The sequence below is a fragment of the Palaemon carinicauda genome, chromosome 36 (assembly GCF_036898095.1).
Source record: "Palaemon carinicauda isolate YSFRI2023 chromosome 36, ASM3689809v2, whole genome shotgun sequence".
Taxonomy (NCBI): Eukaryota; Metazoa; Arthropoda; class Malacostraca; order Decapoda; family Palaemonidae; genus Palaemon; species Palaemon carinicauda.
Genome location: NC_090760.1, coordinates 7,078,063 through 7,084,627, shown reverse-complemented (window position 1 = coordinate 7,084,627; position 6,565 = coordinate 7,078,063). Strand labels below are relative to the sequence as shown.

At 34.5% G+C, this 6,565-nt stretch overlaps 1 protein-coding gene across 1 annotated transcript in view; it reads left to right on the top strand.

Moving 5' to 3' along the window:
• LOC137628363 (uncharacterized) overlaps positions 1-6,565 on the top strand; it is a 54,259-nt gene that overhangs the window by 25,084 nt on the left and 22,610 nt on the right. The window lies entirely within an intron of this gene.

Below are 6,565 nucleotides of genomic sequence, written 5' to 3'. Positions count from 1 at the left end.
CATATTCATAATCTTGGCTAAGTGGTATGGCACTGCTATACCAGCTTCCTGGACCAGGGTTCGATTCCTCGACCGGCCAGAAGCTATTGTCTTTGAGTGGTTCCCCCTTGGGTCTCTGATCCCGAAGTATGATGGAGATTCCAGACATTAAGGTATTAAAATATATGGCTTATTTGAATATATATATATATACATATATATATATATGTATATATATGTATATATATATATACTTATATATTTGTATATATATATATATATATATATATATATATATATATATAAATAATAGTGTGTTTTCCCTACAGCATAACCTATACTACAAATACGTTATCGACATAACGTCATTACATATCTCTTCAATATAGACAGCTCTCTCTCTCTCTCTCTCTCTCTCTCTCTCTCTCTCTCTCTCTCTCTCTCTCTCTCTCCTCTCTCTCTCTCTCTCTCTCTGAATTGATTGAATACCAATAATCTAAATGCATGGTTATGTATTGTATGTTCTGAATTATTTGCATGCAAATAAGGCTTATTAATGATTATTTTTTCATATTCTTTACATAAATTTACGCATAAAAAGCTATAAATTTGTAAATTACAGAAAATTACGCATAAAAAGCTATAAATCTGTAAATTACTGAAATTTACGCTTAAAGAGTTATAAATTTAAATTACAGAAAATTACTCATAAAAGCTATAAATTTGTAAATTACCGAAACTTACGCATAAAAAGCTGTAAATCTGTAAATTACAGAAAATTGTGCATTAAAAGCTTTATATCTGTAAATTGAAGAAAATTACGCTTGAAAAGCTATAAATTTAATTTGCAGAAAATTACGCATATAAAGCTATAAATCTGTTTACAGAAATTACGAATAAAAAGCTATAAAATTTGTAAATTACAGAAAATTACGCTTAAAAAAACTATAAATCCGTAAATGAAATTGCGTATATCAGGCCAAACCCCTATATAGTACACCTATCCTACTTTTAACAGCTCCCCTCCCCTTCCTCCCCCCCCCCTTTTTTTACGTGACACCCGATGCCAGAAAACCCACAAATCAATCAATCAATCATTCTACGTCAAAGCGTATATACGCCAGTAATAACCACCTTACCTACAATCAACATGAACGACACAACAGTTTCCATATCTATATCAATTGATCTGGTATTCGGCCGGAAAGAAATTGCCTAATATATCTCAGATGTCATATAAGGCCTATTTGCTCCTGGGCCGATTTCTTGAGACGTTTATTATTATCATTATTATTACTATCCAAGCTACAAACCCTAGTTGGAAAAGCAAGATGCTATAAGCCCAGGGGCTCCAACAGGGAAAATAGCCCAGTGAGGAAAGGAAATAAGGAAATAGATAAATGAAGAGAACAAATTAACAATAAATCATTCTAAAATAAGTAACAACGTCAAAACAGACATGTCATATATAAACTATTAACAACATCAAAAACAAATATGTCATAAATAAACTATAAAAAGACTCATGACCGCCTGGTCAACAAAAAAGCATTTGCTCCAACTTTGAACTTTTGAAGTTCTACTGATTCAACTACCCGATTAGGAAGATCATAGGTTCAAGAAGTCAGTTTTGACGTTGATGGAGAAGGGAAGAATATATGTTTGCTTGTAGGTCTTAATATGTACGAGTAAACATATTATGAGGATTATTTTCTTAATGGAGCTATCCATCTACACATATAATAAAGAGCAAATGTCTGGCTACATGTATATACATCGAGGTTAATGGTATGGTCAATGTCATACAAGTATCCTGGACCAGGGTTCGAAACCTGGCCGGTCAGATGCTATAGTCTTTGAGTGATTTCGCCTGGGGCTCTGATCCCGAGGTCGTTAAGAGAAACCGGGCTTTTATGTATTAATGTATGTGGCTTATTTGAAATATGAAAAACACGTTTAAATGCGCAATATTTATCATATATATATATATATATATATATATATATATATATATATATATATATATATATATATATATATATGTGTGTGTGTGTGTGTGTGTGTGTGTGTGTATATATATATATATATATATATATATATATATATATATATATATATTTATATATATATATAATCTTTTTCGGTCATGCTCAGCTTTCCCCGTCCCTCTGGTAGGGGAGAGAGGGAGTAATCATACCCTGGTGAGAAGGTGGATGCGTATGCATGCATATCCATCTAAATATTTACCCATCATTGTTGACCGGGTTGCATAAACTAGCTCATACACACAAGGGAACAAAATTAAATGTAAATTGGATTTCAAAACCTTTTAATTCTTTTGATATTCGTATTGTATTTATGAATGTATATACACTAGATATTTCCGTTTGTATATCTGTAATTTTTACTATTATTATTATTATTATTATTATTATTATTATTATTATTATTATTACTTGCTAAGCTACAACCCTAGTTGGAAAAGCAGGATGCTATAAGCCCAGGGCTCTAACAGGTAAAATAGCCCAGTGAGGAAAGGAAACAAGGAAAAACACAATATTTTAAGAACAGTAACATTAAAGTAAATATTTTTTTTTTTCGATCATTTAATTCACGTTTTAATTATCGTCTATCAAATAACTGATTAATATTTAACCTAGACTGTTGGTTTAAGTCATACGCGATCAGTGAATTGTTTTCAAGCATTTTTTTCAACAAATTAGGTGAAAATTAGCCTTGTTGTCGGGATTTATTTCCGTATAAGATTATTTTCGATATTCCTAAAGTAATTTTTCATCTTTACTTTTAAGTTTTATTCAACTTTTGTACCTAACTCGCTTCTTTATGCTCCCAAAGAATCTTCTATTTAAGTTTGAGAGAGAGAGAGAGGGAGAGAGAGAGAGAGAGAGAGAGAGAGAGAGAGAGAGAGAGAGAGAGAGAGAGAGAGAGAGAGAGAGAAGGATAACACAGAAATCACCCTGAATGTTTTATGAAATACAACCCACTACATTCTGCACAAGAAGTTGGGTCCTGTTCAGAGAACCATTTATAAAAACCATATTTGCCCAATGTACCTAACACGATACTCCACTCCTTACTATCCCATTCGTAAGAATTAAGAATCTATTATATATTCAGCATATGACCTCATAACGGATCTAATAACTCGTGAAAATAAACTATACTTGCGCTGACTCGCAGCGGTGCCTTCTTAGCTCGGAAAAGTTTCCTGTTCTCTGATTGGTTAGAATGATCTCGTCCAACCAATCAGCGATCAGGAGACTTTTCTGAGATAAAAGGGCACCGCTGCGAGTCGGTGTAAATCTGCCTCACTAAAAAGAATTGACCATAAAATATTCAATTCTCTCACTGATCAGAATTGGACTCTCAAGGTATAATTTATCGTTTCTTTGTAAAGCTATTTTTCATTTTAATTTTGTTTGTGGCAAAGTCATGATGATGTTGTCGAACATTATTAATGCAGTTGATTCGTGGAGGAGAAAGGAATAACAGTTACTTATATCGTTGAAAAATAGCTCTAGAGAGACAGAGAGCAAATCAATGACAGTAAAATTGTTGAGTTAGGAATACATGACAGGAATTATATGACTTATTACTACAAGCTTTGGTTGATTTTTGTTAATTTATATATTTAATTTTCCTACTTATTTCACATTTAAATGTTATTGTACGAAAGTTCATTTTTTTTTTTTTTTTAAATGATTGGTGTGAGTTTACGGGTAGGCCTACAGTTGAATAATTTGTATCATATATCGCTGAATGGCCTTTAATGCTCCAGTGCTTGATTTGAGGCCTATATTTTATAATCCAATCCAATCCAATTGTGGTGGCTGATGTGGTAACGTCCCTGACTGGTGATCGCCAGATTGGGGATCTAGTTCCGCTCAAACTCGTTAGTTCCTTTAGTCGCTGTAACGTCCTCATCCTTGTGAGTTATGGATGGTGGGCTTAGGGGACCCTATAGGTCTACCTGTTGAGTCATCAGCAGCCATTGCCTTCCCCTCCGTGGTCCTAGCTTGGCTGGAGAAGGGACTTGGGTGCTGATCATATTTATGGTCAATCTCTGGAGCATTGTCCTGCTTGATAGGGCAATGTCACTGTCCCTTGCCTTTGCCATTCATGAGTGATATTTAAACCTTTAAAACTCTCCATTTTATACTGTCTAGATTTGGTAATCTCTACCCACCTCTGTCTTCCCAACTCATAACCTTCCTTTATTTAAGAAGCAGAGAGGCCTACCTCTTAAGCTGACTTGTAGATGATATTTCTTTTGCTTTCAATACCTGGTATGCAAGCAGTATTTACTTTTACTTCACTTTGACGGCTGCTTTTCCGTTCCTATACAGCAGGGGAACCCCATTCTCTACAGGACCTCCACTGTCGTTTTATCTTGTTCGTTCAGAGTATTCAACATTTCATGTCACGTATTGCTCATTTACTGTTAAATTGTCACTGTCAAACGACTCACGGAATAAGAAAGTCTTCAGTTTCCTCTTGAAAGCCTTAATGTCTTCAATCATTAGGATGTGTAGGGGGAGGTTATTGTACAGTCTTGGGGCAGCATCTTTAAAGGCTATTCTACAGTAGACATGTATCTATTCAAAGGCCATTCTACAGTAGACACGTACCTATTTAAAGGCTATTCTACAGTAGACATGTATCTATTTAACCGCTATCCTACAGTAGACACGTATCTATTTAAAGGCTATTCTACAGTAGACATGTCTCCATTTAAAGGCTATTCTACAGTAGACACATATCTATTTAAAGGCTATTCTACAGTAGACATGTATCTATTTAAAGGCTATTCTACAGTAGACATGTCTCCATTTAAAGGCTATTCTACAGTAGGCACATCTATTTAAAGGCTATTCTACAGTAGACACGTATCTATTTAAAGGCTATTCTACAGTAGACACGTATCTATTTAAAGGCTATTCTACAGTAGACATGTACCTATTGAAAGACTATTCTACAGTAGACATGTACCTATTTAAAGGATATTCTACAGTAGACATGTACCTATTTAAAGGATATTCTACAGTAGACATGTATCTATTTAAAGGCTATTCTACAGTAGGCATGTACCTATTTAAAGGCTATTCTACAGTAGACACGTATCTATTTAAAGATTGTTCTACAGTAGACATGTACCCATTTAAAGGCTATTCTACAGTAGACACGTACTTATTTAAAGGCTGTTCTACAGTAGACACGTATCTATTTAAAGGCTATTCTACAGTAGACATGTATCTTGGTGTTATATACCGTTATTGAACTATAGAGAAGAAGAAACTTAGAAAAACAAGCACAATTACACAACGCTTGGTGGCAATAAAACACGACATATTGTCATCAACATATCTCGTAGTTTTGTTGTTTCAATCGATTGTCCTTTGTATAGCCGTGTAGTATAATGCAAGATTCAAGACATATTGCCTCTATTCGTGAATTTTTATTATCATTTACTCTACGAGCGACATAAGTCAGGGTAGTTTATGCTCTGTAATCGCCCTTTCTCAGATCTGATCTGATGTAGGTTAACCGTAAAAAGAAATAAATTATGTTTACATATCCCTATGCAAGGAGTACATATTCGTACATACATCATACCTATAGGCAATTCTTTTTAGTGAGGCAGATTTGCACCGACTCGCAGGGGTGCCCTTTTGGCTCGGTAAAGTTTCCTGATCGTTGATTGGTTGGACAAGATAATTCTAACCAATCAGAGAGCAGGAAACTTTTCCAAGCTTTAATGGCACCGCTGCGAGTCAGTGCAAATGCGCCTCATTAAAAAAAATTGTGTATAGTATGTAATTAACTTGGTCCTTTTGGCTCGGAAAAGTTTCCTGGTCGTTTGATTGGTTGGACAAGATAATTCTAACCAGTCAGAGAGCAGGAAACTTTTTCAAGCTAAAAGGGCACCGCTGCGAGTCAGTGCAAATACGCCTCATTAAAAGAAATTGTGTATAGTATGTAATCAACTTGGTCCTTTTGGCTCGGAAAAGTTTCCTGGTCGTTGATTGGGTGGACAAGATAATTCTAACCAATCAGAGAGCAGGAAACTTTTCCAAGCTAAAAGGGCACCGCTGCGAGTCAGTGCAAATACGCCTCATTAGAAAAAATTGTGTATAGTATGTAATCAACTCGGTCCCTTGCTGTAATATGTATTCTGACTTCTACAGTAGTTGAATATACACATTCTTTCATACATACTGCACGATTTTAACTCATAATTGCAATATGCTCGCTTATGTTTTCATATGTATATTTAGAAATACTAATCTATATATTTATTTTTACTCTGAATAATTTTCTCTCGCTGCGTGGTTTGATCTGTTCACTTATGAATACATAATTTATTCCTGATCTGGTAGCTCATAAATGTATAATTTATTCATGATCTAGTAGCTCATGAATGCATAATTTATTTATTTATTTGAAATATTCCCATGTTGGTGTTGGAACTACAGTCCCTTAATGTGTCTTTGACATACTTTTCTCTACATTGCACACGTCATACGATTGACAATATTTAGAACTATCCTTAATTCTGGTTGAATAA